General features: G+C 44.1%; 1 long non-coding RNA gene across 1 annotated transcript; it reads right to left on the reverse strand.

Moving 5' to 3' along the window:
* Window positions 1-836: 836 nt before the first annotated feature.
* Window positions 837-27,053, reverse strand: LOC132404449 (uncharacterized). Its single transcript, XR_009515544.1, has 3 exons — window positions 26,976-27,053; window positions 7,050-7,207; window positions 837-1,280 (listed from the first exon to the last, which is right to left on the reverse strand). It is a non-coding gene; the product is annotated as an uncharacterized LOC132404449 (long non-coding RNA).
* Between the last annotated feature and the right edge of the window lie 606 nt (window positions 27,054-27,659).

Raw genomic sequence — 27,659 nt, forward strand, 5'->3', positions numbered from 1 at the left:
CCACCCACTGTAACAATATCAATGAGCTTGAAAAATTGTAGAGTAAATTTACAAGGACTTGAGTTATTGATTGAATCAATTAGGACTACAGACCAATAAAGAGGCCATTGATTGTATAGAATCCCATATCACTGCTGTAAAACACACTGAAACCTTTTAGTTATTTAAAGTTCTTTTGTTGTGATACCTGACGCAGCCTGCATTTGGATGTTTGCTTGATAGTTTGGCTGTGAACATTTCTTTATGTACTCTATAAAACAACTTTTGCTGATAGAGGAATCAGAATTCTAATCACATTACCAAAATCAGAATCAGGATTAATGTCATCGGAATATGTTGTGGAATTTGTTATAATGCGGCAGCGGTACTGTGCAATACGTAATGAAAAAAACTATAAATTACAATATGAAATATATAGGTTCAAAGGTTTATTTTATTGTCAAAGTATGCATGTACAATACAACTCTGATTTTCGTCTTCTCCTGAGAGCCATGAAATACAGAAAAACCACAGGAGTCATTGAAAGAAAAGACATCACCCCCCCACACACACACGAAAAGGGAAAAGAAACAACACTCACAAATTCCAACCCCCCCACCACTACCCTCTTCACTTGGACAAAAAAATATGCACACAGAAAATGGCAGCTCAACACAAAACCCCAAGTCCCCCAACCCCTCCCTCACACAAAAACCGACAGATCACCCTCCTGGAACATCAAAAACCCTGAACCCCACCCCAGCCCTAGCAGAAAAGAACAATGCAAACAGCACCAAAACCCCAATCCCCTCTCCCCCACACAAAAACCAACAGATCAACCACACAGAAAAGCCAATAAGAACATCAGATCCCAAATCCCCAACCTCTCCCTCGCACAAAAACCAGCACATTGTCCACTCGGACCTCAAACCCACCAATCAGCAACAAGAAAGAAAACACAAAATACTGAAGGAGAGCTTTATAAGCTACAGTCTAATAATCACATGTTTCAGAACTTCAAAAAACATCCTCCCACCAGATCCGAGGAGAGTGACCGCTCAAACTCAGTCCTTCCGAACACCGCCGACCCAGCTGCCAACCACCGTCAACCCGTGATCTCTGTGGAGAGCGCCCACTGACCTCGTCTACATTCAATTTTTCTCAATGCTTTGAAATGATCCTGCACCCAATCTCTGGTCTTCTGCACGGGGCAGCCCTTGTTTGCAGTCCGCTTTGGGGACGTCGAAGCGCTAGATCACTCGATCGAACACCAAACTGAATGTCACTGGCTCCAACAGTCTCTGAAATGCAATGAAGACAAGAAGAACAAGCAGAAGGCATAGAATAAGTGAAATAATTGTAGAGATTGACTATCTGGGAGATGTCACCCAAGGAAACGTTGTTCGCTGGTGCCATCTTGACCGGATAGATTGCATGGGCTCATTGTCTCATTCAGAAATCTGATGGTGGAGGGGGAGAAGCTGCTCCTAAAATGCTGAGGATGTATCTTCAGGCTCCTGTACCTTCTGTTTGATGGTAGCAATGAGAAGTCCATGGTGAACGAGGTCCTTAATGATGGATGCCAGTTTTCTGAGGCATCAGCTTTTGAACGTCATAAATTCTGCAGGTGCTGGAAATCCAAAGCAACATATACAAAATGCTGGAGGAGCTCAGCAGGTCAGGCAGCATTTATGGCAATGAATAAACAGTCAACATTTTGGGCTGAGACCCTTCTTCAGGATGGGAAAGAAAGAGGGAAGAGACCAGAATAAAATGGTGGGGGGAGGGGAAGGAGGATAACTAGATGGGAGAGGTGAAGCCAGGTGGGTAGGAAAGGTAAAGAGGTGGAGAGGAAGGAATGTGATAGGAAAGGAGAGTAGACCACAGAAGAAAGAGAAGTAGGAGGGGATCCAGGGTGAGGTGATAGGCAGATGAGAGGAGGTAAGAGGCTAGAGTGGGGAATAGAAGAAGAGGGGAGGGGGTGGGATTTTTTTTTACCAGGAGGAGAAATTAATACTCATGCCATCAAGCTGGAGGTTACCCAGACGGAATATAAGTTGTTGCCCCTCCACTTTGAGGGTGACCTCATCTTATCAGAAGAAGAGGCCATGGGCCAACATGTCAGAATGAGAATGGAAATTGGAATCAAAATGTTTGGTCAACAGGGAGTTTGGCTTTTGGCAGATGGCGCAGAGGTACTCGAGAAAGCAGTCCCCAAATTTACGGCTGGTCTCACCAGTGTAGTGGAGGAGGCCACATTGGGAGACAATAAACGACCCCTGCTGATTCACAGGTGAAGTGTTGCCTCACCTGGAAGGACTGCTTGGATCCCTGGATGGAGGCAAGGAAGGAGGCAAATGAGCAGGTGGTGTATTTTGGCCACTAGAAAGGATATGTGCCAGGGAGGTGTGATTAATGGGGAGGGACAAATAGACAAATGAATCACAGAGGGAGTGATCCCCTTGTCCCTGAGGAAAGAGGGGGTAGCTAAAGATATGTATGGTGATGGTGGAAGTTGTGGAGAATGTTGTGTTGGATATGGGGGATCATGGGTAAGAACAGGAGGAACCCTATCGCTGTTAAGGCAGCAGGAAGATCAGGTGAGCGCGGGTATTAAGGTAATGGATGAAATGCAGGTGAGGGCAGCATCAGTAGTAGAGGAGGGAAACTCCATTCATTGAAGGAAGAGAACATTTCTGATGAGCTGGAAAGGAAAGCTGTGTCCTGGGAACAATTGCAGCAAAGACAAAGGAAGCGTGTAAAGTGAATACCATTTTTACAGGAGGCAGGGTGGGAAGAGGTATAGTCAAGATAACCATGGAAATCAGGGGGTTTGTAAAAGATGTCAGTCGACAGTTTGGTCACCAGAGATGGAGGAAGAGAGATCAAGAAAGTGGCCGGAGGTGTCAGAGATGGACCAAGTGAATTGAAGGGCAGAGTGGAAGTTGGATGCAAAGTTGATGAAGTTGACAAGCTCAGCATGGGTGCATGAGGCAGCACCAATGCAGTCATCAATGTAGTGGAGGAAGATGTCATATTCTTTTGAAGATATCCTTGATGCTGAAGAGGACAGTGTTAAAAGAGAGAAAAATAGTGAGGTAGTGTTCATGGGTTCATGTTCTGTTCAGAAATCTGATGGCAGAAAGGAATAAATTGTTCCTAAAAAGTTGAGTGTGGGGCTTCAGGCTCCAGAACTTTCTCTCTGATGGTGGAAATGAGAAGAAGTCATTTTCTGGATGGTGAGGGTCCAAGGTTGATTGGAGAGCCAACGAGATTGCATCCGCTGTAGACCTATTGTGGCAGGAGGCAAGTTGTAATGGGTCCAAGTTCTTGCTGAGGCAAGAGGTTAATTCTAGCCATGACCAACCTCTCAAAGCACTTCATCACAGTAGATGTGATGCTACTGGGTAATAGTCTTTGAGACATCTCACCCTGCTCTCCTTGGGCGCTGATATGATAGATGCTATTTTGAAGCAGACACTCACATTCTGACATTGATATATACAGTATGTGCAACTCTGTACTTTTTCTGCAGCAAAGATTGAGATCCATTCTGGTGACTTCATACACAGCGTTGGCTCAACTTTGTGCATTCCAGCCTGTTCATGAACGCCTCTCATTTAATCATCATGTTGGTATTCTGTTACCAATCTTCTCCTGACATCAGAACCAAGTGTTATTTTTTTTTCCTCCACCCTGGAATTCCTTCCCTAGCAGCTGGATGCTCTGATGTGAATTCATCATTGTGGAATACCAATATCTGAACATCCATGTTAAACTCATTAATTTCCAGAATTCTGCCTCTTCTATCAGAAAGACTAAGTGAAAAAAGAAGCTGACATATCAAAACAAAGGGGAACTATCAAGTCTGTTTATAGTCAAGCAACATTTGACTAGACAAGATTCAATTTAACAAGACACATTCCCTTTGAATAAGCAAAGTGCCTCAAGATGCTTCACAAGTGAGATATTTGGCACTGATCCACTTAAAGAGATAGTAAGAAGAAAATCAACAACTTCATGGATAAATTAGATTAAAGAAAAGAGAGAAACAGAAGAGCAGAGGAGTTCAGGGACAGGATTCCAGAGCCTTTGGTAAGGCTCAATCAAATGATTCAAATTTAAAGTGTAAAGGAGAATGAAATAATTGTTACCCTTGATCTGATGCAACACAAAAAAAACGCAATAAGACAAAAACCACAATAAATATAAATACTGTAGCATATATATATATATATAGATATATATAGATTGATTGTATGTCCATTAAGTGACTTTAGGCACAGAAGTGCCTGTACATAAGGTGGTGTGGAGGGGTGCATTAGTGGGCAGAGGTGTTGATCAGCCTCACTGCTTGGAGAAAGTAACCGAACTGAAACCTAGAAACTCGATTCTGAGCATTTCAGAGCAATGGCAGATGGAACTGAATCCAGATGAGTATGAGGTGATGCACTTTGAGAGCTCTAACTTCACTAACACTGGTAATGGGAGGGTCCCAGGGAGTGCTGATGAACAAGTTCAAGATTCCCTGAAGACTGTAGAAATGGTATATTAAGTAATGAAAAAGACATTCTGTGTGGGGTAATTACTTTCATTTGCTGCCCATTGTGGTTAAGATCAGAGAATTATGCTCATAACTCCAAATGCTGGAAACTTGAGCAAAACACACAAATGCTGGAGGAACTCAGTAAATCAGGCAGCATCTATAAAGGAGAATACAACCAACATTTTGAGCTGAGATCCTTCATCAGAAATGGAATGAATGGGGACAGAATTTGGGGGAAGGGGTAGGAATGCAAGCTGGTAAGTGATACATGAGACCAGGTGAGGGGGAAGGTGGCTGTTTGGGGGAGAGTTGAAGTAAGAAGCTAGGATGAGATAGGTGGAAGAGGTAAAGGGCTGAAGAAGGAATCTAATAGTAGAGGACATTGGATCATAGAAGAAAGGGAAGGAAGAGCGGAACATGAGGGAGGTCATAGACAGTTGAGGAGAAGAGAAAGGGTGAGAGGGTAATTGGAGAGGGGGGTGGAAAGGGGGGGGGGGGTTAATTACCAGAAGTTGGAGAAATTGATGTTTATCCAATAGGTTAAAGACTATTCAGATGGAATATGAGGTTTTGTACCTCCACCCTGAGTTTGGCCTCATCATGGCAGTAAAGGAGGCCATGGACTGACATGTCAGAATGGGAATGGGAATTTGAATTGAAATGGGTCGCCATTGTGAGACCCTTCCTTTTGCAATAGGCACAGTGAAGATGCTCGACGAAGACTCAATATGTGTCAGGTCTCAGTGGTGGATAAGGCATATTATGTTACAACTTTATAAAACAGTATTTAGGCCACCACAGGAATGCTATGTGTAGATTTGTCCCCATATTATAGGAGGGGTGTAATTGCATCGGAAAAGGTGCAGAGGACTTTTACTGGAATATTGCCTGGGTTGGAGCATTTCAGTTACAAGGAGAAATCGGGTCATCTAGGTTTGTTTTGTTTGGAGAAATGGAGATTGAACAGGAACCTCATAGAGGTACTGTATATAAATTTATGAGGGGCATAGGGAGGGTAGGTAGAAAGAAACTTTTCCCCATAGCAGATACCTCCATGACCAGGGAGCATAGGCTTATTGTAAAGGAGAGGAGGATTAGAGAAGATTTGAGGAAGAATTCTTATGCACACAGAGAGTAGTTAGTAATTGAGCCTGAGGGGAAGGTGGACACAGAGACTCTCCCAATATTAAAGGAGTATTCAGACAAATATTTGCGTTCTGTAGACACCATGTGCTAGTAAATGGGATTAGTGTAGATGGATGCCTTGCAATTAGCATGGGCACGGCTGGCCAAAGAACCTGTTTCTGCATGGTAATGTTGGAGAAAAAAAATCTGAGTGTTCAAAAGGCCAGAGCTGGAAAAGCAAACAATCTGGGATACCGCAACTCATAAAATTAATCTGGGATATAGGACTAGAATATTTATGGTTGAAAACATGAATTGATTTTTAAACCATTAAATTTTTAAATTAAGACACTGTTTAACCAGGAGCCAGAGAAGACAGGGTAGTGAGGGAAGAGTGCTTAGCACAAGTTAAGACTCAGGGAGCAGTGCGTTAGGTGACCTTGTAAATGGAGAATAGAACAAGAGATCATGAGTATATTAGAATAGTCAAGTCTGTGTCTAACAAAAGGCATGAATGAAGGTTTTAGCAGGGAGTTAAATGATGAAGAATCAGAATCAGGTTTAATATCACCAGCATATGTCATGAAATTTGTTGTTATGCAGCAGCAGTACATTGCAATACATAATAATGTTGAGCCTTAAAGTGGATGGCCTACAGCAGCAGAAGACAACAAAACATGCACTCTGGCTACTCTGTTAGGAAGAGGAAGGACTAATAAAGTGGCCGCTGAGCATATATTGCAGAGTTACTACAGGACTTAATTTACTGCAGAACTACTACTGACACTCACTTACCTGAGCAGAAGGGAACTACAGTGCCTATAAAAAGTATTTTTTTATTATTTTACAATGGTGAATCATAGTGGATCTAATTTGGCTTTGTTTTCACTGTGACATGAAAGGCTCTTTTTCTGTTGATAAGTGCCAAAAAAAAAAGCCAAATTAAATCCACTGTGATTAATGTTGTAAAACAATAAAACATGAAAACTTCCAAGGAGGTGACTGGACCACTGACAGAAGGGCTTCTGAAGTTCCTTCCATTCAAATTTCTACTTGCCAGTATCACTCACTTTCTGATTTGTGCAAACAATGAACTAAATTTGTGTTTCCATTCCAGAAACTATAAAAGTGGCAGGAAAGGACAAAGGGAAAGACATCTTTGCAAATGTGACACAGGTTCGGACACATACACTGTGCAGAGAAACCTAGTTACTGATTTGCTGTATATCCCTCCTTCAACTTCTGCAAGTTGGATTTTAACTGTATAACTTAATATTAATTGTGCATTTATCTTAAATTCTAAGTTAGTTTCACATGTTAAAAAATCCTTTGAATATGATTCAATCATCAGGTAACAGTAAATTACCCAACCATGCTTTAATATAATTCATCCTGTTACCTTCAGTTAATGATCCTTCTGATGTTACAAAACATTTTCGTGCTGTGCTTCAAGGAAAAAACACTTTGTAGCATCAGGTCCAATGAATGTTTCCAATGTACAGGTTATGTCAATGAAACATGTCCCACAGGAAGCATGCCTCAAACATTTTGAGAGATCTAGAATACAAAAGCAAGGATATAATGCTGAGGTTTTATAAGGCATTGAACAGACGGCTCTTGGAGTATTTTGAGCAGGTTCGGGCCCCTTATCTAAGAAAAAAAATATGCTGTGGAGAGGGTCCAGAGGAGGGTCACAAGAATTACCCCAGGAATGAAAGGGTTAAAATGTGAAGAGGTTTGCAGACTCAGGCCCTGTACTCACTTGAGCTTAGAAGAATAGGTTAACTTATGAGGAGTGTCTGATGGCTAAAGGCGTGTAAGCGCTGGAGCTTAGAAGAATGAGAAGGGATCTCATTGAAATCTATCAAATGTTGAAAGGCCCAGATGAAGTGGACTCAGAGGGCACAGTGTCACAATTGAGGAAAGTTTCTTTAGCCAGAAGGTGGTGAATCTGGGGAATTCATTGCCACAGAGAACCAAGTCATTGGGTATATTTAAAGTGGTGGTTGATAGGTTCTTGATTAATCAGGGCATCCTGGTTATGAGGAAATGGCAGGAGAATGGGGTTGAGAGGGATAATAATTCAGCCATGACAGAATGGAAGAGCAGTGGAATAGACTCGACGAGCCAAATCAGTAAAGTGCTTGTCTAGCTATTTAATAGCAATCACAGCAAATTTCATGCTCAGACTGACAAATCTTTCAAATCCACACATTTCCTTTGTCTTCTTTAACAGCTAAGTAAAATCAGAGAACCATAATTTTCTCATCAAAGGAGGCATTAGATCACCTTGTCTGTAAGTGGAAAAATGGGAGGATCAAATATAATAATTCTGTGACTCAATGACACCCAATTTTGACAATTGCTTACATTTTATTCCTCTTAAAAGTTCTGGAAAATACTCAAAAGTCCCATCACTTCCAATCATTGTAAATGTATATGGCCTGTTGAGTTAATGAATTTTGAAAGTAAATTAAGATGAGGCTGAATTGATGTTCCAAAAACAGTTGCCTCTAAGCAAATCTTGCCAAAATCATGCTTAATCTTGCTAATAAGATCATGATCACATCCAGTTAGGATGTTTAGTGTCTTGTTTGTTAAACTGAATAAAACCAGCTGAAACAGGGGCACAGCAATGTAAACATTAGGCATGACAAGCTACAGCAATAATGAAATGGTTTATTGTGAATAATGAAACAAGTTAAAACATGTTCATTATTCCCAATAAACTATTTCATTATTGCTATACATGTAACAATTTCCCTCACTCAAGTTTATACAGAACAAAGGACCGTATGACCATAAGATATATGTGTAAAGGGGGTTTCTTTTTTTTTCTTTGTTACTGTTGGGAAAAGGTTTCCTTTTGTTAGCTAGCAGGAATGCTAATTTACTGATAACGAGAATGGTATTCCTTTGTAAACCAAATGGGGATTAATGTTCTTTCTTCTGAGTCTGTAAGCTTTTGTTGACGGGCTTTTGGGCAGATCGGCGCGAGGGGGTCGAGAGAGAGGACGCAATGCTCTAAGCTGGGCGAGGATCGGACCCCAAAGGGGGGTCCGAGGCCGGGAGATTCTCCCGAGGGGGGGTATGAAGCTAGATGTGCTTGGTTGACCACTCGGAGGGTCCTGAGCTGTTTGGAGAGTCGAGGAATTCGGAGGGTCCTGAGCTGCGAGTCGAGGAGTTCAGAGGGGATCGAATGGTGGCCAGAAGACTTCAGAAATTGAGCTCCAATGGCTGTGCACGAAGTGGTTTGGACTTTGATAAGTTTGGCACCTTTTCTTTAATTTTCTCTTCATATATACTGTATCGTTATTAATCACTTAGTTATAGTAACCTTTATAAATTGTACTCATTTAATCGCATATGGTGTACTGTCTGGTTTTGGGTGAGGCGGGGACATCACACAGCATCCACACCAGCTGATTACCCAGTTTGGCGGGGCCGAAGGCTGCTCCCCCTAGACAAGAACGAGCTGAGCGAGCCTGAGGCGACCCAGGGAGTTACATTGTGGGGTGCTCGTCCGGGGTTGATTTCTGTGGAAGCTGTGTGATCACCCTCTTTAAATTGTGTCTGCGGCGAAGAGCCGGTGTGCCTTTGTGGGTGTGCGATTGCTGGTTATTGCTGTGTGTGTGTTGGGTGGGGTGGTTGCTGTTGGTAGCCTGGAGGTCGTTGTTCGAGTTCCGACTAGTGCTGACGAAATGGTGGTGGGACCATGGGTTGTCCGTACTGTTTGGAGAGTGAGGAGTGACAGGTTGGGATGTTTCAGCAGTGGTGAGCTCCGCCCGGTTGTTGGAATAACGTCCAGCCCTAAAGGGGCGGAGGCGTGGGCGGAGCGGACCTCTCAGTTGTTGGGTGAGTGGCAGTGCTTGGCTGAGGAAAGGCGACAGGGACGGGTTGAAAGTTTGAGTAGGCGGGCTGGTGACTTTGTTAGAACTGTCAGGCGCAATTACCTCGAAGTGACCGCTGCCAGTTCTGGGAAAGTGTGGGAAAATGCGTGTGGTTCGACTGGAAGTCAAATGCCGCAGCTGGGGGGCTTATTATATCTGTGGCAGGAGATTGGTGGGAAGTTTTTAGGGTATCCCTTTTTGCCTAGGGGGGCAGATAAATTGCTTGTGGTGCCAAGGGGATCTGTCAAGGGGATCAGTTGTTCCGTTGATTCGAGAGGTGTCGGGAAACTTAGAGGAGGCCCAGTGGGGGAACGGCTTGGGGTCTCTGGGGGAGCACGTTCCCAGCAATGTACCAAGGAACTCCCGAAAGGAACAGACCCTATTCCTGAAGGCTTAGAGGGGCCACGCGCACAGGTGTTGTTACGGATGGATGGAAGTCAAGTTAAAGCCATCCTCGGCACCGGGGCGCCGGTTAAATTGCTGTACAATTTGTTTCATAACCGTTATTGGAAGCATTTACCCTTGACAACATTGAGGACACTGGAGATTCGGGGTACCAGTGCCGGTGATTATCCAGACAACGGTTGTTGGTCAGTGAAAATGGAATTCTTAGAGGCAAATGTGGAGGTGACTGAGGTTCATGAATCGTTAATGCTGATGTGTCCAGACCCTGTTGAGACGGGCAGCGTTTCTGTTCTAGAGAGAACCAAAATCCTGCTGGTGCGCTTGGGAGCCTGCCCGGAGGAGGCGGGTGAGCGCTGTTTGGAGGCATTGTCGATGCACCCAGGGTTTCGAGCTGCTTGTGCGGACGTGTGTAGCAACATTGGGCTGATACCGAATTCAAACAAGAGCCAGTGGTGGTACGGCCTGGGGGAAGTATCTGAGGGTGAGACCCTCTTCGTGGACGCTGCGAAATACCACAAGGGAGGGGAGTTGACTGCTGAAGACACCTCGGAGAGAGAGAGGTTGCAGCGACTGGCCCCTACAGCCGTGGAAGATGTAGGCAGCGTGTGTATGGATTATATTGCATTGAAGAGGCGCACTGTCAGTGACCAGAATATGGCCCTGAGGGCCAGAGAGGCGATGGCCTGTCTGAGTGGTGTGAAGTGGTTTAAGGTGCTGGATTTGAGGAGTGGATGTTGCCAGATCCCGATGAGTGGGGCCAACAAGGAGAAGACGGCCGTTATAAATTCCCTAGGAGTCTTCGGGTCCGAAAAGATGCCACAGGGCATATCTGGAGCCCTTGCAACCTTCCTGCGGGGCAGGTGGAAGACCATAGGGGATGTGGAGGCGTTTGGAGTTTTGGTGTATGTGGATGATCTCTTGGTATTTGGATTTGCCTCAGGAGAATATGAAGTGAGGTCGTTGCAGGAGCAGCTGAGAACTACCGAGTTAAAGTGGTTTCGGGACACGGGCGAAGGTCGCAGCTCGTGAGAGACTGTCTCTACGGAATCAAGTTTGAAATGAAGACGGAGAGACTGGAGAAAGAGATCTGGAACCATTCGGAAGACTTACAAGTTGGAGAGAATGAAGAAAGTTGTCTGACTGAGGGTAATAGCAAACTGAGAACCCGGAGAGGGGAGTTTGCAAAGGTGAAGAAATTACAGACGAATCTCAGAAGAGAGAAGCGGAAGCTTGAAGGGAACCTGAAGATGACCATCGACAGTTCAAATGAAGTGCAAAGCCTGAAAGTTGATCTGGAAGAAGTCATGAGGAAGAAAAAGCTGGAGAGAAGTGCAGTGAATACTGAACAGGAGGCTGAAGAGACTGCGGGAGCAGTGCAGGCCACGTGTTTCCGTTTGGAGAAGATCAAACAGCAGCTACCGATCACAGGAATGAGGAAGAATACAGATTCAATGGATGATGTGCTGGATGTGTGGTACATGCTGCCTTTTGCTGACTTTCCCTCGATTGAGGAAGAGACCTTTGGCCCTTCTCCCATTGAGTCAGGTGTAGCGGGGAGGGTTAGCTGTGTGCAGTGTGGGGCATGAGTGAGAGGTTGAGAGAGGAGTTGGTAGTGGGCCCAAGGTATCCCCAGTTGTGTCCGAGCCTGAAGGGTTTAGGTGAGGGGGTACGGAGGCCTCAGAAGGGTTAGGGAACTCCCAGATAGTTGGCCTAAGTAGCGCCTGAGGAACAGGGCGTGAGGGTTACTGTGTGGGGAGGAGATGTCACTGTTTGTGCTTGGGTTACGGTGTGTTGGCAGGAAAGGTGGCGAGTTATTTAGTAGTCATGAGGACATGACTTTTATTTGGTGGAGGAAGTGTGTAAAGGGGGTTTCTTTTTTTTTCTTTGTTACTGTTGGGAAAGGGTTTCCTTTTGTTAGCTAGCAGGAATGCTAATTTACTGATAACGAGAATGGTATTCCTTTGTAAACCAAATGGGGATTAATGTTCTTTCTTCTGAGTCTGTAAGCTTTTGTTGACGGGCTTTTGGGCAGATCGGCGCGAGGGGGTCGAGAGAGAGGACGCAATGCTCTAAGCTGGGCGAGGATCGGACCCCAAAGGGGGGTCCGAGGCCGGGAGATTCTCCGGGGGGGGGGGGGGGGGGATGAAGCTAGATGTGCTTGGTTGACCACTCGGAGGGTCCTGAGCTGTTTGGAGAGTCGAGGAGTTCGGAGGGTCCTGAGCTGCGAGTCGAGGATTTCGGAGGGGATCGAATGGTGGCCAGAAGACTTCAGAAATTGAGCTCCAACGGTTGTGCACGAAGTGGTTTGGACTTTGATAAGTTTGGCACCTTTTCTTTAATTTTCTCTTCATATATACTGTATCGTTATTAATCACTTAGTTATAGTAACCTTTATAAATTGTACTCATTTAATCGCATATGGTGTACTGTCTGGTTTTGGGCGAGGCGGGGACATCACACAGCATCCACACCAGCTGATTACCCAGTTTGGCGGGGCCGAAGGCTGCTCCCCCAGACAAGAACGAGCTGAGCGAGCCTGAGGTGACCCAGGGAGTTACATATAGGAGCAGAATTAGGCAACTAGCCCGTCGAGTCTGCTCTGCCATTTCATCATGGCTGATCAATTTCCCTCTCAGCCTCAATCTCCTGCCTTCATGCCCCTGTAACCCCTCATGCCCTGACCAATCAAGCATCTATCAACCCCTGCCTTAAATATATGTAAAGACTTGGCCTCCACAGTCACCTGTGGCAAAGAATTCCACAGATTCACCACTCTCTGGATAAAGAAATTCTTCTTCATCTCAATTCTAAAAGGGTGCCGACCTATTCTGGGGCTGTGTCTATAGCACTGTCGGTGAACAGAAATTGCAGTATTGACATACAATATAAAATAATGTACAGGAATTATTGGCTGTATTGGGGAATAAGTTAAATTACAGATCAGAAGTTTGATATTCAGAGCTTCAAAACTGTCAGATTGCCAACCCCATCACGACCAGCACCCCCACCATCATCAACATAAGGACGATATCAGTATCTTGACTTCATTACTCACTTTTGTGGCATGTTCCTAACCAAAGAAAAATCCAAAGATCTTAGTACTGACACAGTGTGCTTCACTTTTTCAGGAGAGAGTTCCAGCTTTCCACAATACTTAGCATGAGAGGGTCCTCATTAACTTTACTCCTTGTTCGTTCCTGCCAATATGTGTTAAAATCATCTACTATCACAACCTTATGTTCTTTTCAACAGTCTGACAGAGTATCTCTCTAACTATTGGGAAGTCTACAATATAGTCCCATTAACATGGTCATCCCTTTTTTAAATTTTCAGTTCTAGCTGTATTGCCTCAGTAGACAAGTCCTCCAGTACATCCTCTCTGAGCACTGGTATGACATTTTCCCTGATGAGAAATGCCGCCCCTCCTCCTCTATTTTGTCTTACACAACGGAACCCCAGAGCACTGAGCTGTCAGTCCTGCCCCCTTGCAGCCAACTCTCGTTAAAGGCTTCAACATCATAATTCCACATGCTGATCCAAGCTCTAAAGTTCATCTGCCTTACTTACAATACTCCTTGCACTGAAACAGGTGCATCTCAGAACATTAATCCCATCATGCTCAATCTCATTTCTTCAGCAGTTTGAACGGGGCACAACTGTGCAAGCGCGTGGAGGTCGGCCAGTGAGAACAGCAGGAAGAGTTTAAAAGGAAGACAGATTTACAGAGCGGGCATCGGAGGAGCGGACGTCGGAGTAGAGGCAGACAGAGTAGGAAGGCTTTGGCTCAAAGGGGCTTCGGCGATAAAGGGTCGAGGCCAGGTAGGTTATCTGTTTAAAATAAAGACAAAGAGTATGTGTGTGAGGCTGGTATTCTGCACTCGGTGTCAGATATGGCAGGTCCTAGAGACTCCCAGCCTCCAGGACAACCACATCTGCACCACATTTGTGCCAGGCCGCTGTAGGGAACTGGAAATGCAGCTCGATGACCTTCGTCTGGTCAGGGAGAGTGAGGAACTGATAGAAAGGAGCTAGAGGAGCAGAGTTATTGACAGTATTGATTGTATCCAATGTAATATAATAGCCCAGCTTTGTTTAGTTTAATTTAGTTTTTTTTTTGTTTTCTAATTTGGGTTTTTTTTTACATGTTTTCATTTCTTTTTCTACCATGTTTAATTACATTAAGAGTTTGGGAGGCTTAGTACATTTGTGTTATTTACTCCTATATACTGTTTACCAACAATGTAATCCCAATCTCTCAGTACTACTATTGTTATTATGCTTATGTATTTGAAAATTAATAAAAAGATTAAAAAAGAAAAGGAAGAGAGGACCTATAGCTAGGTGGTCACCCTGGGACCAAAGGAGACAGAGAAGTGTGTAACAGTCAGGAGAGAGAAAGGCAAGAAGCAGGTGCGAGAGAGTACCCCAGTGGCTGTCCCCCTTAACAATAAGTATTCCTGTTTGAGTACTGTTGGGGGAGACAGCCTACCTGGGAGAAGCAACAGTAGCCATGCCTCTGGCACAGATTCTGGCCCTGTGGGTCAAAAGGGGAGGGAAAGGAAGAGGGTGGCAGCAGTGATAGAGGACTCTACAGTCAGGGAGTCAGATAGGCGATTCTGTGGACGCAGGAACGAAACGCGGATGGTAGTTTGCCACTCAGGTGCCAGTGATAGTGATCACAATTCTGTCTCCTTTACCATAGCATTAGAGAGGGATAGGAACAAACAAGTTAAGGAAGCATTTAATTGGAGTAAGGGGAACTTGGAAGCATAAATTGGAAACAGATGTTCTCAGGGAAATGTACCAAACAAAATTGTGGCAAACATTCAGAATATATTTGCGTGGGATTCTGAGTAGGTCCGTTCCAATGAGATATGGAAAGGATGGTAGGGTACAAGATCCGTGGTGTACAAATGCTGTTGTAAATCTAGTCAACAAGAAAAGAAGAGCTTACAAAAGGTTCAAAAAGCTAGGTAATGATATGAATCTAGAAGACAGATAGATAGATAGATGGATAGATAGATACTTTATTCATCCCCAAGGGGAAATTCAACATTTTTCCAGTGTCCCATACACTTATTGTAGCAAAACTAATTACATACAGTATTTAACTCAGTATAAATATGATATGCATCTAAAATCACCCTCCCAAAAAGCATTAATAAATAGCTTTTAAAAAGTTCTTAAATAGTTTACTAAAGTGCATTGAGTGGTAACTTAAGCTCAGTCCTAACCCCGGCACTTTAACATGTCTTGCCCCTGGTGGTTGAATTGTAGAGCTGAATGGTGTTGGGGAGTAATGATCTCTTCATCCTGTCTGAGGAGCATTGCATTGACAGCAACCTGCCGCTGAAGCTGCTTCTCTGTCTCTGGATGGTGCTGTGCAGAGGATGTTCAATATTGCTGCTGCTCCTGGAAATTGACAACATCAATAAATGCTTTTGGATAGGTCTGCTAGCCTTACATTTCCCTTCAGCTGCTGGAATTCCTGAGCCTGGGAAACCCAACCATCTTCAGGATGAGGGAACATATCACTCCCAGTCTAGCTACTCTGCATTGGCTTCCCATATCTTTCAGAATTAACTTTAAAATTCTCTTACTTGCTTTTAAAGCTCTCGATGGTCTGGAACTGGAGTGCATCACAGAATCACTTTCGTTAATATAATCCTGCTTGAGCTGTCAGGTTTTCTTCCATCAGTCACTTAAATTTAAATAATCTCCTTCAAAAGATAATTGGCAGGCTATCCTTTATGGACTACGCTCCTAAACTTGTGGAATTCAATATCTAAAACTACAAGGAATGTAAACTCAGTTGACACTTTTAAATGCCAGCTCAAAGCCAATTTATTTAAACTTATTTTTAATGAACGTCTTTCTTTTATTTAATTTTATATTTATATTTATATATTTTTTAATTTTATTTTCATGGTTATCCCATTGTAGAGCACTTTGAACAATATCAACTGTATGAAAAGTGCTCTATAAATAAGTTATTATTATAATGATCTCAGGATTAGATTCAGAATCAGGTTTATTCTCACAGATATATGTCATGAAATTTGTTGTTCTGTGGCAGCAGTACAGTGCAATACATAAAATACACTATAAATAACAATAAGAAATATGTATTAAAATAAATAATGCAACAAGAGAACAAAAATGGGTGAGGTTGTGTTTGTGGGTGGTAGTAACGAGAAGAGAGCATGAGGAACACACACAAAATGCCGGAGGAACTCAGTAAGTCAGGCAGCATCTGTGGAGAGGAGTAAACAGTCAACGTTTCAGGCCAAGACCTTTCATCAGGACTGAAACAGAAAGGGGAAGAAGCCAGAATGAGAAGGTGGGGGAGAGGAAGGAGTACAAGCTAGAAGGTGATAGGTAAAGCCATGTGGGCGGGGGAGGGAGGATGAAGTGAGATGCTGGGAGGAAATGGGTGGAAAAAGTAAAGGGCTGGAAAAGAATGAATCTGATAGGAAAGTGAAGCATGTGATAAAGGGAAGAAGGAAGAGTGAAAGGGGAGGCAGAGAAAGTTCATGCCATCAGGTTGGAGGCTACCCAGACAGGACATGAAGTGTTGCTCCTCCATCTTTCAGGGGCCTCATCGTGGCATCTGGGAATGGGAATGGAAATTCAAATTAAAATGGTTGGCCTCCATGAAATCCAGCTTGTTGCGGATGGGGCAAAGGTGCTCAACAAAATGGCCCCCCAGTTTACATTGTGTATCACTGATGTAGAGGAGGTCACATCAGGAGCGCTGGATCCAGAGACGACCCCGACTGATTTGCAGGTGAAGTGTTGCCTCAGCTAGGATTGTTTTGAGCCCTAAATGGAAGTAAGGGAGGAGGAGAATGGGCAGGTGTGGCGCATTTTCCGATTGCAGGGCTATGTGCTTGGAGGGCGAATGGTGCAGAAGAACAAATGGACAAAGGAATCATGGAGAGAGTGGCAATTCCCCTTCCTTCTCCCATTCCCCACTTTGGTTCCCCTCTTACCTCTTCTCATCTCCTCACCTACCTATCATCTCCCTGAGTGGGCCCTCCACCTTCCCTTTCTCCCATGGTCTACACTCTTCTCCTATCCTTCTTCTCCTGCCCTTTCCCCTTTCCACCTATCACATCCCAGCTTCTCACTTCAAACCCCCCTCCCCCACACATTGGGCTTTACCGGTCACCTTCTGGCTTCCCCTCCCCCATCTTCTTTACTTGGTGTTTTCCCCCTTCCTTTTCAGTCCTGTGTGTTTTACCTTAGTTCCTTACTATCCATCCACCCACTCACACACACAGACAGGCCTCCAAATCCAGGACAGGCCATGTCCTCGCCTGGACTCAGAAATTAAGACATCAGGCCTCTGACTTCCGTCGTTGGCTTTCTACGGTGGGGTGCCCTGACTCTTTCATTTTTCAGATTCTAACCACTCAACTGTGTAAAAAAAGATTCTTTACGTTAGTTTTGGTCCGCCTCTCCCCCATTTGAACTGGAGAGGGAGCATTATGCTTGCAGGAAGGTTTGCTGGTGCTGTTCCAGGGCACTTAAACTAAAGCCACATGAGTATGGGAATCAGAGTGGCAGGACAGCATGTGTAGTGGCTGAAAGGAAAGTAGATATTGAGTTAACAGAAATCAAAACATAGAAACATAGAAAACATACAGCACAATACAGGTCCTTCGGCCCACAAAGCCGTGCCGAACATATCCCTACCTTAGAACTACCTAGGCTTTACCCATAGCCCTCTATTTTTCTAAGCTGCATGTAGCCATCCAGGAGTCTTTTAAATGACCCTATTGTTTCCGCCTCCACCATCGCCAGCAGCCCATTCCACACACTCACCACTCTGCATAAAAAACTTACCCCTGACATCTCCTCTGTACCTACTTCCAAGCACCTTAAAACTATGCCCTCTCATGCTAGCTATTTCACCCCTGGGGAAAAAGCCTCTGACTATCCACATGATCAATGCCTCTGATTATCTTGTACACCTCTATCAGGTCACCTCTCATCCTCCATCACTCCAAGGAGAAAAGGCAAGTTCACTCAACCTATTCTCATAAGGCATGCTCCCCAATCCAGGCAACATCCTTGTAAATCTCCTCTGCACCCTTTCTATAGTTTCCACGTCCTTCCTATAGTGAGACCAGAACTGAGCACAGTACTCCAAGTGGGGTCTGACCAGGGTCCTATATAGCTCCAACATTACCTCTCGACTCTTAAACTCAATCCGACGATTGATGTAGGCCAATGCACCGTATGTCTTCTTAACCACAGAGTCAACTTGTGTAGCACCGTTGAGTGTCCTATGGACTCAAACCCCAAGATCCCTCTGATCCTCCACACTGCCAAGACTCTTACCATTAATGCTATATTCTGCCATCATATTTGACCTACCAAAATGAACCACCTCACACTTATCTGGGTTGAACTCCATCTTCCACTTTTCAGCCCAGTTTTGCATCCTATCAATGTCCCGTTGTAACATCTGACAACCCTCCACACTATCCACAACACCCCCAACCTTTGTGTCATCAGCAAATTTTCTAACCCATCCCTCCACTTCCTCGTCCAGGTCATTTATAAAAATCACAAAGAGTAGGGGTCCCAGAACAGATCCCTGAGGCACACCACTGGTCACTGGCCTCCATACAGAATATCACCATCTACAACCACTCTTTGCCTTCTGTGGGCATGTCAGTTCTGGATCCACAAAGCAATGTCCCCTTGGATCCCATGCCTCCTTACTTTCTCAATAAGCCTTGCATGGGGTACCTTATCAAATGCCTCGCTGAAATCCATATACACTACATCTACGGCTCTACCTTCATCAATGTGCTTAGTCACATCTTCAACAAATTCAATCAGGCTTGTAAGGCACAACCTGCGTTTGACAAAGCCATGCTGACTATTCCTAATCATATTATGCCTCTCCAAATGTTCATAAATCCTGCCTCTCAGGATCTTCTCCATCAACTTACCAACCACTGAAGTAAGACTCACTGGTCTATAATTTCCTGGGCTATCTCTACTCCCTTTCTTGAATAAGGGGAACAACATCTGCAACCCTCCAATCCTCCAGAACCTCTCCTGTACTCATTGAGGCAAGTCAAGTCAAGGCAAGTCAAGTCACTTTCATTACCATTTCGACCATAACTGCTGGTACAGTACATAGTAAGAATGAGACAACGTTTTTCAGGACCATGGTGTTACAGGACACAATACAAAAAACTAGACTGAACTACGCAAAAAAACAACTACACTAGACTACAGACGTACCCAGGACTGCATAAAGTGCACAAAACAGTACGGGCATTACAATAAATAATAAACAGGACAATAGGGCAAGGTGTCAGTCCAGGCTCTGGGTATTGAGGAGTCTGATAGTTTGGGGGAAGAAACTGTTACATAGTCTGGTCGTGAGAGCCCGATTGCTTCGGAGCCTTTTCCAGACGGCAGGAGGGAGAAGAAATTGCATGAGGAGTGCATAGGGTCCTTCATAATGCTGTTTCCTTTGCAGATGCAGCGTGTAGTGTAAATGTCCATGATGGTGGGAAGAGAGACCCCAATGATCTTCTCAGCTGACCTCACTATCCCCTGCAGGGGCTTGCGATCCAAGTTGGTGCAATTTCCAAACCAGGCAGTGATGCAGCTGCTCAGGATGCTCTCAATACAACCCCTGTAGAATGTGATGAGGATGGGGGGTGGGAGATGGACTTTCCTCAGACTTCGCAGAAAGTAAAGACACTGCTGGGCTTTCTTTGCTATGGAGCTGGTGTTGAGGGACCAGGTGAGATTCTCCACCAGGTGAACACCAAGAAATTTGGTGCTCTTAACGATCTCTACCGAGGAGCCGTCGATGTTCAGCGGGGAGTGGTCGCTCCGTGCCCTCCTGAAGTCAACAACCATCTCTTTTGTTTTGTTCACATTCAGAGACAGGTTGTTGGCTCTGCACCAGTCCGTTAGCCGCTGCACCTCCTCTCTGTGAGCTGACTCGTCGTTCTTGCTGATGAGACCCACCATGGTCGTGTCATCAGCGAACTTGATGATGTGGTTCGAGCTGTGTGTTGCAGCACAGTCGTGGGTCAGCAGAGTGAACAGCAGTGGACTGAGCACGCAACCCTGGAGAGCCCTCGTGTTCAGTGTGATGGTGTTGGAGATGCTGCTCCCGATCCGGACTGACTGAGGTCTCCCAGGGGGTCCAGTGAGGGGGCTGCAGAGTCTTGATATGCCTCATGACAAGCCTATCAAAGCACATCATGATGATGGATGTAAGTGCAACGGGACGGTAGTCATTTAGGCAGGACACTGAAGACTTCTTCGGCATGGGGACGATGGTGGCAGCCTTGAAGCACGTCGGAACGGTGATGCTGCTCAGGGAGATGTTGAAGATGTCAGTGAGAACATCTGCTAGCTGGTCTGCACATCCTCTGAGCACTCTGCCAGGTATCATTGCCAGAGGCTCAGCAATCTCCTCCCTCACTTCCCACAGTAGCCTGGGGTACAACTTGTCCGGTCCCGGTGAGTTATCCAACTTGATGCTTTCCAAAAGCTCCAGCACATCCTCTTTCTTAATATCTACATGCTCAAGCTTTTCAGTCTGCTGCAAGTCATCCCTACAATCAGCCTCGTGTGGCACCTTGTCAAAGGCCTTCTGAAAATCCAAATAACAACATCAACCAATTACTCTGTGTCTACCTGCTTGTTATTTCTTCAAAGAATTCGAAAAGATTTATCAGGCTAGATTTTCCCTTGAGGAAACAATGCTGACTACGGCTTATTTTATCATCTGCCTCCAAGTACCTTAAGACTATATCCTTAACAATTGACTCCAACATCTTCCCAGCCACTGAGGTCAGACTAACTGGCCTATAATTTCCTTTCTTCTGCCTCTCTCCCTTCTTGAAGAGTGGAGTGACATTTGCAATTTTCCAGTCTTCCGGAACCATTCCAGAATTTAGTGATTCTCAGAATCAGAACCAGGTTTATTATCACCAGCATGTGACATGAAATTTGTTAACTTAGCAGCAGCAGTTCAATGCAATACATAATATAGCAGAGAAAATAATAATAATAATAAATAAACCTTTCTCCGTATACTTTATACAATATATGTATATTGAATAGTTTAAAAATCATGCAGAAAACAGAAGTACTATATATTAAAAAAAAGTGAGGTAGTGTCCGAGGATTCAATGTCCACTTAGGAATCGGATGGCGGAGGGGAAGAAGCTGTTCCTGAATCGCTGAGTGTGTGCCTTCAGGCTTCTGTACCTCCTACCTGATGGTAACAGTGAGAAAAGGGCATGCTCTGCGTGCTGGAGGCCCTCAATAATGGACGCTGCCTTTCTGAGAAACTGCACCTTGAAGATGTCCAGGGTACCCAGGATGGAGCTACTAAATTTACAACCCTCTGCAGCTTCTTTCAGTCCTGTGCAGTAACCCCCCAACTGTCCCCCATACCAGACAGTGATGCAGCCTGTCAGAATGCTCTCCACGGTATACCTATAGAAGTCTTTGAATGTACTTGTTGACATACCAAATCAATTCAAACTCCTAATGAAGTATAGCTGCTGTCTTGCCTTCCTTATAACTTCATCAATATGTTGGGACCATGTCAGATCCTTAGAGATCTTGACACCCAGGAACTTGAAACTGCTCACTCTCTCCACCTCTGACCCCACTATGAGGATGGGTAAGTGTTCCTTCGTCTTACCCTTCGGTAAGTCCACAATCAGCTCTTTCGTCTTACTGATGTTGAGTGCCAGGTTGTTGCTGCGGCACCACTCCACCAGTTGGCATATCTCACTCCTGTACGCCCTCTCATCACCACCTGAGATTCTAGCAACAATGGTTGTATCATCAGCAAATTTATAGATGGTATTTGAGCTATGCCTAGCCACACTGTCATCAGAATTTACAGAGCAGAGCAGTGGGCGAAGAACACACCTCTGAGGTACACCAGCGTTGATTGTCAGTGAGGAGGAGATGTTATCACCAATCTGCATAGATTGTGGTCTTCCGGTTAGGAAGCTGAGGATCCAATTACAGAGGGAGGTATAGAGGCCCAGGTTCTGCAACCTCTCAATGAGGATTGTGGGAATGATAGTATTAAATGCTGAGCTACAGTTGATGAACAGCATCCTGATGTAGGTGTTTGTGTTGTCCAGGTGGTCTAAAGCTGAGTAGAGAGCCACTGAGATTGCATCTGCCATTGACCTAATGTGGTGATAGGCAAATTGCAGTGGGTCCAGGTCCTTGCTGAGGCAGGAGTTCAGTCTTGTCATGACTAACCTCTCAAAGCATTTTAATCACGCTAGATATGAATGCTACCAGGCAATAGTCATTAAGGCAGCTCATGTTATTCTTCTTAGGCAATGGTATAATTGTTGCCTTTTTGAAGCAAGTGGGAACTTCTGCCCATAGCAGTGAGAGGTTGAAAATGTCCTTGAATACTCCCACCAATTGGTTGGCACAGGTTTTCAGAGCCTTACAGGTACTCCATCGGGACCTTCCGCCTTGCGAGGTTTCACTCTCTTTAAAGACAGCCTAACATCGGCCTCTGAGACAGAGATCACGGGATCATCAGGTGCAGCAGGGGTCTTCACAGCTGTAGTTGTGTTCTCCCTTTCAAAGTAGACATAGAAGGCATTGAGTTCATCTGGTAGTGAAGCATTGCTGCCAGTTACGTTATTGGGTTTCGCTTTGTAGGAAATAGTGTCTTGCAGACCCTGCCAGAGTTGTCATGCATCCAATGTCACCTCCAACCTTGTTTGAAATTGTCTCTTCACCCTTGAAATAGCCCTACACAAATCATAGCTGATCTTCTGGTACAGACCTGGGTCTCCAGACTTGAATGCACAGATCTAGCCTTCAGCAGATCCACGGCTTTTGGTTTGGAATGTGTAGTAAGTAGGCACATTTGTAGGTATTTTTAGTCTTTGTAGGCACACATCCATCCACACAGGTTTTAATGAAGTTAGTAACAACTGCTACATACTCATCCAGATTTGAAAATGTATCCCTGAATGCAGTCCAGTCCATGGATTCAAAGCAGTCCTGTAGGCGCTCCTGTGCTTCCCTTGTCCAAAACTTCTTGGTCCTCACTACTGGTTGCTAAAGTCTTCAGTCTCTGCCTGTACTCAGGGAGTAGAAGTACAGCCAGGTGATCAGACTTCCTGAAGTGAGGGCGTGGAATAGCACGGTAGGCATTCTTGATGGTGGTGTAACAATGGTCCAGTGTGTTGTTTCCTCTGGTATTGCAAGTGATCTGTTCATCTTCAATCTTTTTTTATTGATTTTTTAAAAAATTATAAGAATAGATTACAAATCAGAGGAGGTTATATCAAATACATTATACAATAAATGTGCAAACAAACAAAAGGATATACGCTGTCAAAATTATGTATAATATAATATTAGGCTAGTATATATAAACAGAGAACCACAACTCCTCTTGACAATTCATTCAAAAAAAAGACTGAATATTTTCTATTTATAAGAATTTTTTTAAAAACCACTAAACTAACCTAAAACAAAAAAAAGGGACTGTGCGGTCCATTTGAGGATAAGATTACAAAAAAAGAAGAAAACATCCCTCTGGTCAAATCTGAAACGTCACGGAGGGAGTAAAAAAAGAAAAAAATATAAGAGAAAAGAAAAAAAGAAATTAGATCATATGAAAGTATTGAATCTCTGCTTCTGAGAGACTTTATAGACCTATCCTAACGATGTATAGTAAACCTGTCGATCTGAATCGCTGCATCTGGTACGGAAGGGGTTAACCAGGATTCCATGAAACAAAGGACACATGTGGTCCTAATGTCCCTCTGATTCAGCACCCGAGCTCTGAAATCAACAATTTTATTCACCAGAGACTGCACATTTGCCAGCAAGATAGTCAGTATTGTAAGTTTAAAATCCTGTTTCCTTAAATGCACTTGTAACCACAATCTACAGCCACATTTCTTCTGTGGGCGCTTCTGTCCACAATCAGAGTTGTTTCCATCCGTTTTAAGTAGCAATAGTTCATCTAAATGCTAGCCCAGAACAAACAGGAGTGGAGGTCCTTTGTTGCCACCCTACATGCCCCTAGGCATAACAGGCAGTAAGTAAGTAAGTTCATTTAACTGCATTAAGATATCTTTGTTGACTGTACTGACTTTGGAAGCAGTTGTGCTTTTTAGCTGTATCTGGCTGAAATGAGAGTATTTAATCATATCCATTGAGAGTACTGCATCCCTAGGCACCCAGAAGTACGGTTCTTGAAAAATCATTACTAATGTCGCCACGATCTCTTCAGCTACCTCTTTTAGAACCCTAGGGTGTACACCATCTGCTCCAGGTGTCATGTCTACCTTTAGACTCTTTAGTTTCCCAAAAATCTTCTCTCTAGTTATGGTAACCACACACTTCATGCTCCCTGATGCCTGGAACTTCCACCATACCACTAGTGTCTTCCACAGTGAAGACTGATGCAAAATACTTAGTCAGTTCATCTGCAATTTCCTTGTCCCCCATTAATACCTCACCAGCATATTTTCCAGTTGTCCAATATCCACTCTCGCCTTTCTTTTACACTTTATGTATCTGAAGAAACTTTTGGTACCCTTTCTAATACTATTGTCTAGCTTACTTTTGTATTCCATCTTTACCTTCATAATGACTTTTTTGTTGCTTTCTGTTGGTCTTTTAAAGCTTCCAATCCTCTAACTTCCTATTATTTTTTGTTCTATTATATGCCCTCTCTTTGGCTTTTAGCTAGCTTTGACTTCTCTTGTTTGCTATGGTTGTGTCATCTTGCCTTTAGAATACTTTTCTTCCTCTTTGGGATGTATATATCCTGTGCCTTTTGAATTGCTTCCAGGAATTCCAGCCATTGCTGCTCTGCTGTTATCCGTGCCAGTGTCCTTTTCCAATCAATTCTAGCCAACTCCTCTCTCATGCCTCTGTAATTCCCTTTACTCCACTGCAATACTGACACACCTGACTTCAGCTTCTCCTTCTCAAATTTCAGGGTGAATTTTATTATATTATGATCACTTATCCCTAAGGGTATTTTTTTTAACCTTAAGGTCTCGAATCAATTTGAATTTATTGCACAACCCTAAATCCAGAATAGCTGATCCCCTAGTGTGTACAACCATTGCTGCTCTAAAAAGCCGTTTTGTAGGCACTTTAGAAATTCCTTCTCCTGGTTTTCCACCCTGGTTTTCCCAGTCTACTTTCATATTGAAATCCCCCCTGACTATTGTAATATTACCCTTTTAGCATGCATTTTCCATCTCCCTTTCTAATGTTAGACCATTTCCTTACTACTGTTTGGGGGTCTATATATAACTCCCATCAGGGTCTTTTTACCCTTTCAGTTCCTTAGCTCTACCCACAATGATTCAATACCTCTGACCCTATGTCACCTCTTTCTAATGATTTGAATTTACTTTTTACCAACAGCAATGCCACCACCTCTGCCTTCTTTTTGATACAATGTGTATCCCTGGACATTAAGCTCCAAGATATAATCTTCTTTCAGCCATGGTTCAGTGATGCCTGTGACATCATGCATGCCAATCTGTAACTGTGCTACTTTATTCCATATGATGTGCGTATTCAAATTAGTCCTGTGTTCACCCTTTTCAATTTTGTCCAGCTTTTCCGTTGCAACTCATCCTGTTGACTGCAATTTTGCTCCATCATCAGCCTCCCCCTGCTAGTAGTCTCACTACACATTGCTTGTTTGTAATCCAACTACTTCGTCATCAGCACCATCAATCCAGTTCCCGTGCCCCTGACAAATTAATTTAAACTCATCCAAACAACTCTAACCAACCCGTCTGCAAAGATATTGGATCCCCCAGGTTCAGGTGTAACCCATCCCTTTTGTATAGTTCATACCTTCCCCAGATGAGATCCCAAGATTCATAAATCTGAACCCCTGCCCCCTGCACCAGTTCCTCAACCACACATTCACCTGTAAAATCATCTTATTCTTACCCTCACTGGCACTTGGCACAGGCAGCAGTCCAAAGATTATTGCCCTGGAGGTCCTGTTTCTCAGCTTTCTACCTAGCTCCCTATAATCTCTCTTCAGGATTCCTCACCTTGACTATCTATGTCATTGATGCCAATATGCACCAAGACTCCTGGCTGCTCACCTTCTTCCTTGAAAATGCCATGAACATGATCCAGGACATCCCTGATCCTGGCACGAGGGAGGCAACATACCATCCGGATGTCTCTATCGCACCCACAGAACCTCGTCTCGGTTTCTCTGACTAAGAAATTTCATATCAACATTGCAGTCCTCTTCACCTCTGCTCTTCTGAGCCATGGCACCAGAGACCCGGTCTCTGTGACTTTCCCTGGTAGGTCATTTCCCCTCAATAGTATCTAAAATTGTAGATTTATTATTAAGGGGAATGGACACAGGTGTACTCTGCACTGGCTGTGCATTTCCCCTCCTTCTCCTGACAGTAACCCTGTTACACATCTCCTGTAAACTAGGGGCAACTACCTCCCTGTAGCTTCTGTCTATCACCTCCTCATTCTCCCGTATGAGTCGAAGGTTACCGCGCTGCAGCTCCAGTTCCTTAATACATTATATACAGATACACTAGTGAAATTTAAGAGACTACTAGACAGGTATATGGAGGAATTTAAGATGGAGGGTTAAATGGGAGGTAGGGTTTAAGGGTCAGCACAACATTGTGGGCTGAAGTGCCTGTACTGTGCTGTATCATTCTATGTTCCATTTTCTCTCAGGAACTGCAAATCAGTGCATCTGGTGCAGATGCGTTTATCCAGGAGATGAATGTCTCCCAGACTTCCCATATCCCACACAGAGTGCAAAACACTGCCCCTGGAGCCATTCTCACCAATCTACTATGCCCTAACAGATGAGGAATGAAGAAATAAGGACACAGGGAGAGTAACTTACAAGACAAATTCCTCACTCAGAACTGATCTCGCCTAAGCCTGATGAGCCAAAACCACTCTAAACACTGGCACATTTTGAATAAATGACCACTCCAAAACTGGCTACTCACCTTGAATTATTCTCATCGGCCCTTTCTAATGAATCCTTCTTGCTGATTGGTCGCTCCTCAACTCAGAGAAATTGCAGCAAAACACTGCCTTTTGAAATCGCAAACGCCCACCTGATTTAAAAAGTAGCTCTTTTTATGCAGCCCTGACATGAATTGTCCAACTCAAGGAAAACAGGCTTGAAGCTCTGCTTTTAAATCTTGAACACAGACCTGACGGAAAGGTAGCTCTTTTTACTCACTGCCTCTTGCTGATTGGTCACTCCTCAAATCAGAAAAACTGCCATGAAACTCTGCCCTCAAAATCTCATTCGCCACCAGGATTAAAAAGTAGCTCTTTTCATGCACTCCTGGAGTGCATTATTCTGATTCTGACAAGAAGAGTGGCCAAAGGCAGGCTCAGGAAGATAAATACAGTCTTCTTGAGTGACGACCGAGATCTATGTCCCTTGGATTCACAGCGAGTCGTCAGTGATTTCCGGGATCAGAATTCTGTGCAGACAGGAGGTAGGAGGGACATTGACCCCCTAGGTACATGAGTCAGGGAGAATGGATTTCGAGGCCTAGTGATCAGGGTGCTCAGTCCTTATCATCATTGAGTCCCTGAATGGATCGATACTGAAGATTGAAGCTCAAAGGCTGATCAGAAGTCTGCGGAAGCCTGGGTCTGTGAGTCAACGAGAATTT

Source organism: Hypanus sabinus, chromosome 14 (genome assembly GCF_030144855.1).
Source record: "Hypanus sabinus isolate sHypSab1 chromosome 14, sHypSab1.hap1, whole genome shotgun sequence".
NCBI classification, from domain to species: Eukaryota; Metazoa; Chordata; class Chondrichthyes; order Myliobatiformes; family Dasyatidae; genus Hypanus; species Hypanus sabinus.